The sequence below is a fragment of the Euwallacea similis genome, unplaced genomic scaffold (assembly GCF_039881205.1).
Source record: "Euwallacea similis isolate ESF13 unplaced genomic scaffold, ESF131.1 scaffold_48, whole genome shotgun sequence".
NCBI lineage: Eukaryota > Metazoa > Arthropoda > Insecta > Coleoptera > Curculionidae > Euwallacea > Euwallacea similis.
This window is the reverse complement of record NW_027098673.1, coordinates 47,613-61,064: the sequence shown is the minus strand read 5'-3', so window position 1 is coordinate 61,064 and position 13,452 is coordinate 47,613. Positions and strand designations below refer to the sequence as shown.

Sequence of the window (13,452 nt, the reverse complement as noted above, 5' to 3'; positions counted from 1 at the left end):
ATAGCGCCCAATCCTCCAGATGAAAGAAATTTTGAACAAAAAACTGTAACTGAATCAATTTTTGCCAATTCGGACGATTCCCAGAATCCGGTCAGGCTACGACTTCAAACTTATGAGATAGAAAATCAAAGAAATCAAAGTACACCTTGAGAGGAATACATAAAGAAACATTTCCGTTCAAGTCCATCATAATGCTTTTTCCTTCTTTTTCCACTGGATACCAACACGCATTTTGAAGCTTAGCGCTTTCATTTAAATTATATGATAAATAACTCTTAAGGGTTGATGTTATGCCAATATCTCGCACTGAGTCAATAGTCACTCAATTTAGAACATATTTCAACTCTTTGAATAAAAACGTAGCGGCATTATTTATCAAGAATATGTTTGCAAGTGGCGTACCTTCCTCTTTCGTAACGTTTAGTTTAAGGCAAAGTTAACTTTTGCAGGGCAAGGGATATTTTCCGGTTTGCTGCAAGGATATTCTAATTTCATCGTTCGGTCCCAATTTAGTAGGATTGAATGGATCAAAAGAGAGCACTTCCCAGCTCAAAATTGAATCATCAATAAGAACATTTTCTTGGACGTTTATATGTTCCACTTTTTAATGTAAATCCTAGGGAAACAAGAAACTGTTTATTCAAAGATGTTAACCCTCTTATGAATCTTTTCGTACTATCAGGGTTTTGCTGCGAGGTATTAAACCTTCTGACAAAATCTTGGTTTGGTATTCTATTATATAGAATTACCATCGTGAATCCAAGCGTTTAAGATGAAGTCTTAACGTGACGGATTCTTCTCGAAATTTAAACTAATCACCCTCTTGATCAACTAGTTTCACCGTTATTTTATTTACAACATTAACAATTACGAAAAAATAAATTACATTCTGAGGGGTTTCAATTATTTTAAAATTGGGTGGTACACTAGAAAAAAACTAGATGTATTACATGAACTGGCGTACCATTTAGAAAAGACCCTTCATCTATACTGTAATCGATATTTATAGCATTCACCTTAAGAACCTTCTAGCAGGTCAAAAGCTTTTGGCCTATGTTGTTCTATAGGACTCGATTCGTTTTTCCGACAACACGTAACATAAGTGAATACTTACTAAAGAATTTTTAATTAAATTCTTACTGGCATATGGAAGTTTCATTTCTGCTTGAGTCAGATTTTCAACAAGGTTAGATAAACAAAACGTTTCATCCTTGCGCAGGGGTCGTGTTAATCTTTTTCTGTATTGTTCCAATTTTATATAAATATGTACCGCCGAAGCGAATACGAGTAAATCACGTATTTTTTAATTACTTTAGTATTGCATAAAATTATTGAGATTAGTGTAGAAATGCTATTTGGGAAGTAATTTATCTAGGAAATTTTTTTAACAAATTTCAATTCATCCTCATTTTAATATATTCCATAGAAGGTCTACTTTGAAATAGAATGCATTAAAACACTGTAAAATTAAAAACCTGTGAGCCGAATAAACGTACCAGACCCCTTACCATAATAAACGGTTTCAGTGCTTAATAGATAGCTGTACACACAAATGAGATAAACTGGTTTATGGTGCTTTTAGGAATTCTATATAGTAAATACATAAGCGAAGAAAAATTATCTCCTGTAGCAAGGTATCTTACAGTAATTTCTAGTTTTACTGTAACAGGCAAAGCTTGCAAATTTGGCAAAGCATTTTATCAAATTTGTGGTGTCACCAATTCTAACAGACTTTCAAACATATCTTTTGACATTCTCAGGTGATTTCTGTAAGCTGAGGGGCCTTCGCATGATAATCCCTTAAGCAAAATATTTCATGCTCCTAAATTTTGCATTCGATTTATCCACGGTTTTACCCAAACCCTCCTTTTTCGGTTTTTTTTGTAACAACGCGCGTAATTCTTCATTTATCCTGTGGCATAAAATATTCACACCAAAATTAACAATTTCAGATGTTTCCATAATGAACACTACATCATACAACTGCCACAGTTCTAATAAAAATCTTGCATAAATGGTTGTGTAGTGTAAACAGTAACAATTTTGTTGACAAATTACAGGGACTTGCAATCAAGAACTTGCGCAAACAGAAACTTGCATCATGTAAACACGGCTTAACTAGCAAACACGCCAGCAAGTGATTGTTTACACGTGCAAAATACGGAATATTTTCGTATCGATGTGAGTCATCACTGGGGTAAGTGAATTTCAGAAGCCTGCAGACTTTTCGGTCCATGCATGCAAAGTTTTAACTTGCGCGCCAGTTACGCAATCTAAATTTACTGGCACGAAAAATAATACTGGCTCCACTATTAAATGCATAGTATATACCCTCCATTAAACAATTATTGTAATTAGATGTTTAGAGCTTTTTTTAACAAAAATAATATTTTATCTTAAATAATAACACCACAAACTATCTAAAAATGTTCAAAAGTTGTAAAAAAAAAATTGGTCCCAAATGGATTAAAGAATGAAATTCAAAGCAAATAAGCCATAAATTTGAAAAGCGATCCTTGGCGAATAACCCCAAAATAAAACATTGATTTTTCAATGTGCGTGCAACACCTTAATCGGAAATGGGGGCAACCTTTAGTTCGGAGGCACTAATTAATTCACTTTTATGTTTTTCAATTTTTAAACTATCTATTGGCAACGGATAACTCTCCCAAAGAAAGCCCAATACCCGCCATTTTCCGGCTGTAGAAGTAGTCCGGGATAGAAGTACTTTCCCCAATGGGAAAACTGGGATGTGTAGACCGGCACACCCTAGTGTACAGTCTTGGGGCCTCTTCTTAAAAACTTTTGATACTAAAGCCTCATACTTGAAGTTTGTTCTGGTGTTACTCCCCAAAATGCCTGTATCATTTTTCTCTTCTGCGGATTCTAGAGTCAAAATGTTTAACTTTATTTGCGACAAGAAAACTTTTTAGTTTTACGTGCTTATTCCTTTGAAATATTTTCCAATTTGTGGCTTTCTAAAAAATAACAATGATAATTAAATTAATTCAAAACAATCAAAATCGCATTAACTTACAGGGTCGGTTTCCAAAGTTTGCATTTTGGCCTCATATTGCTCTTTCAACAACTGATAGTCTTTTTGAAGGATGTTGAGTTGATTTTCTAAGTGTTTTCTGAGTCAATTCTGAGTCTTTTTTTGGAGTTCCAATTCTTTTTTAAGGCTGATGAGTTGTGACGCGTGTTTGAATTTAAAGATCTTCCAGCCTTTTTTAGCAGTTGATTTGGATATTTTAAATTTGCAAGGGTTAAGTGAAAGTCGTCAACTAGTATTGGATCCATACTTATACTTTCTGAAGCACCTTCCTGAAAATACATGACATTATTTGTATATAGTTACAATTCATGAAGGATTAAATGATTTACCATTATCGCAGAAGTATCTTCGGTGACTGAATTGCTAATCTGCAAAAAACATTGGGTGTAATATTGGTTGCATATCAGTCAAACCAATAAGCTTCAATAATTATAGAATTCATAGATTTTACACCTAAAAATGATTTTGTATCTATCGGTTTTTATATTCTAAAAATGTATCTCTTCTCTTTTTGAATGACCCGCCTAGAAAATTTAGATGTGCGAAATAATTTTTATTATAACATATTGTAATGGATCTTGGAACTGCAAACTCAGAAACAACTTACAAAGTAATTTATTTCACTGTTAAATAATACACCTCAATCAGGTTTAAAAAAACGATGAGCTCAGTTAATGTAAAATACAATAGGCTACACATACTTATGGACTTGCACTCATAAATCATCCTGTACCATTTCGTAGGAATCTAATGACTATATTTCAACATGAGTTAAAATGTCTGGTTGGCTTTGAACTGTCCAAAATTATGTGTTTCAAATGGGTCAACCGTCAGAGATCTGTTTTGTTCTAAGTGCCTTTTGTTTCGAACAGCCCATATATTGCAATTGAACAGGCTCGTGTTGACCTATATTGGCACATGGTCTTTTCCTTTTAAGTTAGGTAGTGGAAGACTCTTCGAAGGATTCCACTAAGCAACCACCCTTCCAATAATGATTACGATTTCTTCCTCTCTCACGAAACGATGAACAAACTCTATCCCCCATAAATTCCGGGGTTTTGTATTTTAGAGAAGTAATAAAAGTGTTGTAATTTTCCTTCGTGTAATTATTTCACACCGACATACTACAATGCACTTAGATATGTAAACGTTTCCCCATCCTATGGTGAATAATTTTCCTTCGCCAAATTGTGCGGAATTTACTACTTTTGTTGGAAGTTCTTAGAAACTTTACTCATTCCAGCAACTATTTCCATATTTGTGGAATGGCTCTTCAAAGGTAAACTTCGAAACGACTGTAGGTATAATTATTAAATTATCCATTTAAGTTCCTTCGAGATTACATTTACCAGCCCTTCGTTACAAATATTTGGTACCTTGCAAATTGGAAATTACAGGAACAAATTTAGAATGTTTAATAATTCGTATTATAAAACCTTAATTCCCTTTCATAAGTGTTATTGCCACAATAATAGAAGTTATTATAATACGGGGTGTTTCAGAACTTACAACCACTTATCGGACAGACTTCAACCCTGCACTACACTATTACCTAAGAAGCCCATTTATCAAATAAACTTCTAATAAAAGTCCCGTAGGTAACCAAACACGACGTACTAAATGTTAAATGTTTATTTTCTGTATGCTAGGGCAATTGTTTCTCCTAACGTGAACCATTTTGTAATGGCAATTCCATTAATTTTAAATAAATTATTCTTTCCCCTTCATATATTTTTCTCAAATGCACCAGTTATCCATAATCCATAAGTGAATGATCCCTTGACTTGGAATCTAGCATGGTACAAACTATTTCCTACCAAATAATAAAAAAAATTACATACCCTTCTGTATAACCCTGAGGAGTCCTTTCATTGATGGGCAACCTGGACTTTCCAATAAGATATGTGATAAAATCCTTTTCTCTTCTTTCCACCTTGAAACTACGACTTTCCTTCGTTCTGCTGTGGTTCTCATCTTAAAAAGATGGGCAACTATACTACCTATCTCTCCACCGAGAATATTCGCTATCTTTGATAATACACAAGGATTGTGAGATCTCACCGATCAATGTTGAAACTCAAACCCCACAAGTTCAAATTGCTGGTCTTGAGTTAATTGAGCTTCGACAACTGATTTGATGTAGTAGTTTATAAAAACTGTGCTTTGCGATCAAAGATACAAAAGATAAGTTTTCTTTGCATTAGAAGAAACAGACATTTGTTACAAATTGTTTGTATCCTCTATCTGTATTAGAATGAGTATTGGATGTGGAAAATTATTGGGAAAATTTTTGGCAACCGGTTTCTTTTCTATCATACCTCCTAGTCCCTAGATCTTCTATCAGTGGTCTGACATCCCTTCCTTCTTACTTTTCGATTTTTTAAAGACATAATATTTTTTTATGTAACACTTAAAATTTTAACTTTTATACCCAAACAATAAAAACAAATAAATTAAAAAATCTTGATGTATGTCACTATTGTCGTAATGCACAGCAAGCCCGTTTCTGCAAAATGGCGCCACAAGTACACAAGAAAGAAATCTACAAAAACTTAGGAGAAATCGGTAAACCTGTTTGAGAAAGAAATCTGGAGTCTCTAAAAAGAAGAAATCTGTAATCTATACAAGAAAGAAATCTACAATAGCTAAATGAAACTTGTAAACACTTCCGAGAAAATACAACCCTGGTTTACAGATGGTACCACGTGACGCAACAGAAAATCAATAATTGAAGTAGAGAGAAGATTGCGTTTATTTTGAAGATGTTTTTTGTGAATTAATATTGAATTTTTAACAGGAATTTCTTTTTGAAATAGAAAATGTATTTACTTAGTATAAATATGTTATATGATTTAATGAAATAACGAAAACATCTGTACAATTGAAGAGTGTAACTTCTATTTAGTCTAAATGCCAATTTTATTAATTTTGTTTATTTTTTGCATTAAAATCTATCGTTTTTGACATCCAGCAATTGAACCTAATTTTTCTGTTAAAGTTTTTTTGGCACATAGACTAATGAGAAGTTACACTCTTCCATTGTAAGGATACTTCCTTTATTTCATTAAATCATATAACTTATTTATACTAAGTACATAAATATCTTTCCTATTTCCAAAAAAAATTCCTGTTAAAAAATCGATACTAATTCCTGAAAAACATCTTCGAAACAAATGCAATATTCTACTCTGCTTCCATTTTACCTTAAAACAGAGAAGCGCACAGTGGGTCTTATGCTTTTACTGCTCATATCGTATCCTTAACGATGTGCGGATATTTTGAGGTGGGATTCTATCTGACAAAAAATAATGATCATTTGTTATATAAACTATGTTCCAAAAATTCTCCGTTACGAGAATACAGGCTTGTAAAGTTTCGGAAAAAAACACATATTTTTATTGCAATTAATGCCTCTTTATAAACCGTCTTTACTTACCAAATTTGATTGAAATATCTCAAGCGGTTTTCGAAATATTCATTAATTTCCATTTTTTTTCTAAAACTTCGCAACCCTGTATTTTCGTAAGGGAGCGTTTTTGGAACATAACATTTTCGAAAAGGTTCGAGTTGTGATGTCAATCTTCGACGACGTTCAAAAATGATCTTGGGCATTGTCTAGAAGAGCCTAATGTGTTCTTCTTTTTACTTTTTTTGATATTATTAGTTAATATTAAATATATTTTTACATCGTTAGTGAGCAAAAACTAATACCAAACCTATACCAAACTCCTGTTTCCTAATTGTTTATTTTCATTATTACTATGCACAAAAGAAGATGGTAAGTGTCTGAATATTTTAGGGAGTCACTGTTGTATGTATACTTATGTTAAATATAAAATCGCCATTAATTTTAATATTTTCTCTAGATGTTTTAAAGACTTAACAACTTGGAGGCCTGAATAATATAGGTAATCTAATAAATTAATTTTTTTTTTCAACAATCGCCATCAGTAACGTGACGAGATCTTATAGTGAATAATTTTCCTTCACCAAATTGTCCGCAATTTACAACTTTTATTGGAAGAATGTTTTTCTTGATTTAAACAACTATTTCCATAGAACCTTAAACTGTGGAACGACTTACGAAGTAATTTGTTTCACTGTTAAATATTCACTGCCCTCAAACGGACTTAAACAAATGAAGAGCTCTCGTCAATCCGACAATTTGACCAAGAGAATTCAAGAATATTCTGAAGATTTTAAATACAAAAACTGAGGGATAACATCCATGGGGGTACTACAACTAGAGGCTATTATTGGTTACTTCATTTACCATCTCTTTAAAGGGCCACATTTGATTGACCGGCGAAATTAATTTCCCATAGGCATGTTACAGTCCTACCAATTTGAGCCACACTTTCTCACAAGGTGGTAAATAGAGAGTTCTTACAAGGAGAGATGCCCAAGTTTTGTCACATGGAGCCACATGTTTTCGAGAATAATAGATACAGAAATGGGGCCATGCCCCCTCTAAGGTTAAAAACCGATTATGTACTTGGGCTTAGCATGTTGGTAAATTACACTTCTAAATAATGTGAGAACACACTTCTACCTCTGAATGAGTGAATATAATACAGGATGTTTGGTTGATGTGGGACTTAATTTTAAGGGGTGATAATAGAGTATATTTGTAACTTTTTTGATTAATAATTCATTATCCGAAAATTTGTAGTCTTCGAGTTATTCACAATTCAGTGATATTTTGATGAGACCAGGCATAGCCGTACAAACGTAGATTTTTTGAAAGTTTTCTCCCAATCTTTGAAATAAAATTAATTGTATTCGTTTGTCAAGACCCTAACGCAAAATTAGCACCAACAGTTTTGAAAATACTTGTAGAAATAAAAATTCTACAGCAGTTCAAACTTTTAAAACCGCTAATAGTGCTAAACGACTTTTGACTTTGATTGCAAATTTAGGAAAACTTTTCCCCCATAACTGCAAAGTAAACTAGCGAAAAAACTTCTTTATTTAGTCCTTTATAATTTGAGATACAATATTTTTACAATAAACTGTTTTATTGAAAAACAATATGGAAAACATGGATTTTTTTACGTAGATTTAGTTGCTTTGCTGACGTCATGATTTGGATTGTATGAATTGCGCTTTTATGACTTTTGTCAAAATAAATTATAATTTTTATTTTGCAACATATTTTTTTCACTCAAATTTCAAGCAATGTCGTTTACTAATGTTGAATATGAAAATATTGTTGTTGCGTATGTGTTAGGGCTTGTGTAGAAGATAGAATATCCGATAATTGATTTAATCTAATAGTTCGATAAGTTGTATTCTTCATAAGTCTAGTATTAAATCTGGGACTAGTTGTAAGGAACCCGTGTGCTACGCCTATGAACATTACTCGTTTTTCTTGCCACTTTGCCAGTATGACCAGATGTTGGTACGCATTTCGTTTGAACTTAGACTAATTATGTAACAAAACTTCTCGCCGACCTTTTGTGCGTACTAAAATTTAGACACGTTCTCGATTCTGGTCTTAACCGCCCTCAAATAAAACCCAATTATATTGTTAAAGTTAGGCAGGTTACAAGGAAGAAGTGCCGATGATGACCTCCTGGTTTCTGGTACGCCTATGTACGCTTACCATTAACTTTAGTATTTAAGATTTTGCAAGAAGAAAAATCCGCCTCTTCTTGTGCATCTTCGTCGACTCTTAACTCCATACTTTGCACATTACTCGTACGCGATTACTTTACTCACGGTTCCTATACACGATTAATTAGTATACTAGTTTACTTGTCACGAAAAGTTGTTACTCCTTTGCTAAATTACTCGAAATTGTTGGTGAACAATAAACCTTAGTTACCGTTAAAAAGGGTTTTTGTTTTCTTCATTTGCACGAACACGGTTTCTCTGAGACTGCGAACTCAGGGTGGTCCTTCGCAAGCATTCAGTCCATTGCTAACTAAACGTATCAAGAATTAGGCTCTAATCAACCTCTTGGTACCACGAATCACGAAGAAACATTGGTCAATAGTAATTGTCCAAGGCCTGAATGTCTGAATACGACGGAATCATTGTTTCTACTATAATTTCCAACATCAATACTTGCGAACAAATCATCTGAATCTGCACATGCCATAAGATTTATCGAAAAATATTCTTTATAGTTGAAGTATCCAGGATCAGATCCGGATTTTGTAGGTTTCTTAATGCGGATGTATTTACCATCTATTGCACCAATTCACTTTTCAGAACTTTTCAACCAGTCAGTGAAAGACTTGCCATATAATGTAACAGCCTTCGTCAATAATTTGGCCTATTGTTATTTCACCCCTCATAAAAACGTACGACCTGAATCAAAATGATGAACGAGTGGCCAAAAACCTATGGCAAAAGAAATAATAGCTATTGATTCATAAAACTATTGTGACATCAGTTCTTTTGAAAATTGCTTTCGATATTTATAGGTGATTTTTGCAAGGACAAATAGAAAGGAATACGTTCATCATACGTTCGCAGCCTTAGTGGTAAAGGTAAAAGTGGATCTAGTGCCGGATCAAAAAAACTGTATTACTTGGCACAATACTTGAAATTTCTCAATGCGTTCAGAAAAAACTACTCTCAGGAGAGAAATCTGGATATATGAAAAAGCTGATAATGGATTTTCTTCACTTCCAACGTGAACGACAGAAGACTAAGTTAGTAAAGAAGAAGTAGGGCTGTTGAACTGACAGACGTAACAGTATATCAGGGTACCTGTATGACTTTCACAGACGAAAATGGAAAAGGATTTTTTTTCTAAAGGACACCGATATAACAACGTACGATGGACAGGAGACCGTAACATTACAATTTGCAAATCTAGTAGAAAAACGGAACTTTGTGGTAGTATTGGAAACATTTTTACAGTTTAAATGAGAAAATACATATATATGTGTGTAAGTATATGGTATTTATGTTTTGTTCACTTTGTAGCAATAATTCCAATAGTCCGGCCGATTTCGGAAGGTCAAAATTATCATAATTAACTTTTTGTACCTAAATAAAAACATGAACTAAAATCAATTGTTGTTAATCTGTTTGTTTAGTCTGTGTTTGAGGCATAAATATTCAAAATTAAAAACAGGGCAAAATTGCATATACTAGGTATACAAGTATGAAATGCGGATTTGAAAAATCGATAGCGTATCAGTACAACAAATAGAATAAAGATTGTTTTTTCATTATTTTCTTTTTTAGCCATCAACAAGTGGCAACCACCCCTATATGATAAATTGAAAAAGTATTTGCATATTAGTGTTGTACTGCGTTCAGTATGTCAAACTTTGTGCCAAATAAAGAGGATTCGCGGACAGCATTAATTTTTTGTTTTCATTTGAAGAAAACTGCTGCTGAAGCATACCGAGTACTTCGAGGAGCTTATGGGAAACATGCTCTGTGAGATTATGGGGTATAGAAATAAAAGAATCTAAGACAGATCGTTTCTGTTAGAACTCTAATTTCTTTATTACAGTCAGAAGGCACGTGTTAACGGTCAAAAGATCTGTAACGAACTAACTCCTAAAGACTCACACTTTTACCACCCATCAGTATTAAAAGGGACAAACACTGCAACCATTCTCTTGATTTATTGTCCTGGTCATCTGGTCTTTACATGGGTGAAAATACTAACTTCAAGAAACAAAAGACCCAAAAACCCATACTTTCTTCTTTCTTCTGTTTTAAGAAAAGGAGTCATAAATTGAACAAACTTGACTCTTACAGACAATAAATTTGAGAACATAAAGACTATTGAATTTTGGACGTGAACACTTGTATCAGAAATCCAACATGCTCTATCGCAAGATACGTGTGAACGATGGTTTCGGCGTTTCAGAAGTGGCGATTTTAATGTTGCAGACCAGGAACGCGGAAATCCGCCAAAAAAGTACAAAGATGCAGAATTGCAGGCAGTGTTGAACGAAGACGATGCACAAACACAAAAACAACTTGCAGAGCAATTACGCGTTAGTGAACAAGTTGTTCCCATTCATCTACGAGAGATGGGAACGATTCAGAAGGTCGGTAAGTGAGTTGAACGAGAAGCAAATGGAGAGGCGCAAAAACACATGTGAAATTTTCCTCGAAAGATACAAAAGAAGTCGTTTTTGCATCGTATCGTCACTGGTGACGAAAAGTGGATTTACTTTGAAAATCCCAAGCACAAGAAGTCATGGGTAGATCCACGTACACCGTCCACATTAACCGCAGGACTAAATCGCTTTAGCTGGAAAATGATGCTTTGTGTGGTAGGAGGGGATATTATGAGATATTAAAAACTGGTGAAACGGTTAATACCAAACGCTATCGACAACAATTGCTCGATTTGAACCGTTCGCTGCTCCAAAACCACCAGAATATCACAAAAGGCAACATAAAATTATTTTTCTTCAAGACAATGCTCCTTCACATACGGCAAAACCGATTCGCGACACGCTGAAAGCACTCAACTGGGAGGTTTTAGCCCATGCGGCTTACTCTCCAGACTTGGCTCCTTCCGATTATCACTTGTTTGCATCTATGGGTCACGTACTTGCGGAACAGCGCTTTGGTTCGTACGACGATGTGAAAAAATGGCTAGATGAATGGTTCATGGTAAAAAAGGAAGCTTTTTTACTGGCGTGGTATTCACAAATTGCCCGACAGATGGGAAAAATGTAACACTAGCGACAGAGCGTACTTTGACTAATGTACCTTTTATCGTTCTTCCAAAGGCCGTGTATGATTAAGGGGTCAATTCGGCCCCCACGGGCGATCGATCTGAAATTTTTACCAATTGTCCCTACCACTCAAAGGACTTACCACATAAAATTTCAACTTCCTAAGTCTCACCATTCAAGGGTAGGACGGGGTTGAGGGTAAACACTTTAAAACGCCATATCTCGAGAACTATTCATCGTACAGCGTGGGGCAAAATGGTGCGTCCTTCAGTAGCCACCTTCTTATTTTCATATACTTGTAGATTTATCGGTTGATGTCAAAGGGCTGAAATCTCAAAAAAAAACTTAGGTGATTTTAGAGGAGTTCGCACTTTGGTACATTAACCATTTTTGCACACTGTGTAGAGCTATTGCTGTGATTGCGCGAATGGAAAGCGTACTGTCGGTTGTTGTTCTCATGTGGCTGCAATTATTTATTATTTATCACATGCTCGTTACTTAGCCCGAATTATCAACCCGGCCGAGATTTTAACCAACATGTTTAAGAACACTGATTTCGTAGGTGTCCAAGAAGACAGTGATACGGATGAAGACGCTGACGTCACCACCCTACCTGATTAATAACCAGTCTTCTCAAAAACACTGAATTTCTTCCCTTCTTTCTGGGTACATAATTATACTTACTTGCCCATCACTTTGGAGGGCAGCTCTAGGGGCTCTATGCCGTATATATTGTATAACGAAGTCATTTGGTGTTGATGCTGTTTTCTGCCGCGTTAGTTATATGAATTATATGGATTTAGACTTATAAGTTATTGATATTTATATATCTATATTTTCAATCGTTATATCCCAAATACTGATTTTGATACAAATCTGATTCAACGTGGGTAGATACTTCGAGAGGCCCTCTACACAGTGTGCAAAAATGGTTAGTGTACCAAAGTGTGAACTCCTCTAAAATCACCTAAGTTTTTTTTGAGATTTCAGCCCTTTGGCATCAACCGATAAATCTATAAGTATACGAAAATAAGAAGGAGGTTACTGAAGGACGCACCATTTTGCCCCACACTGTACGATGAATAGTTTCCGAGATATGGCGTTTTAAAATTTTCACCCTCAACCCCGTCCTACCCTTAAATGGTGAGACTTAGGAAGTTGAAATTTTATGTGGTAAGTCCTTTGAGTGGTTGGGACAATTGGTAAAAATTTCAGATTGATCGCCCGTGGGGGCCGAATTGACCCCTTAACCATACACGGCCTTTAATATGTCTTTTTCGAACAAAAAATCCGCATTTCGTATTTGTACACCTGGTAATCCTAATTAATTAACAGATACAAATAGTTTTTTACATCAATTTTACAGACAAGGTGTTTTACCCAGTCAAAAAAATCTATCATTTTTCTTTTAAAATCGTTATCTACATACGTTTGTATAGTAACAAAGCAAAATGTTTAAAAAAACAGTGTTATGAAGAGGCCTTTCTAGCAGTCAACTTTTTGAATAAATTTAGACTCGGTTTTGGACTCAGAAATTTAAACATTAATTTGTTTTGACATTTTTCGCTTGTTTCAACTAAAACTTGCTAATGTCGTAGATTACCTAAGGCTGTAGTGGCTAGGAACTTCAGCTAGGGCCTAATGATACTATTCCTAGATTACTTATACGACTTGGAAACGCTTGGGAAAGTTATGAATTACTACAGAAATTTTGTGCCAATCTGGTCTTCCAGC

The 13,452-nt window shown here is 34.6% G+C and overlaps 1 long non-coding RNA gene and 1 other non-coding gene across 2 annotated transcripts; both read right to left on the bottom strand.

The window, feature by feature from the left end:
- Nucleotides 1–701: 701 nt before the first annotated feature.
- On the bottom strand, nt 702–5,511 carry LOC136418931 (uncharacterized). Its single transcript, XR_010752999.1, has 5 exons — nt 5,374–5,511; nt 4,897–5,029; nt 3,385–3,423; nt 3,038–3,324; nt 702–2,978 (listed from the first exon to the last, which is right to left on the bottom strand). It is a non-coding gene; the product is annotated as an uncharacterized lncRNA (long non-coding RNA).
- On the bottom strand, nt 1,181–1,285 carry LOC136418934 (U6 spliceosomal RNA). Its single transcript, XR_010753001.1, has one exon. It is a non-coding gene; the product is annotated as a U6 spliceosomal RNA (small nuclear RNA).
- Nucleotides 5,512–13,452: the final 7,941 nt, after the last annotated feature.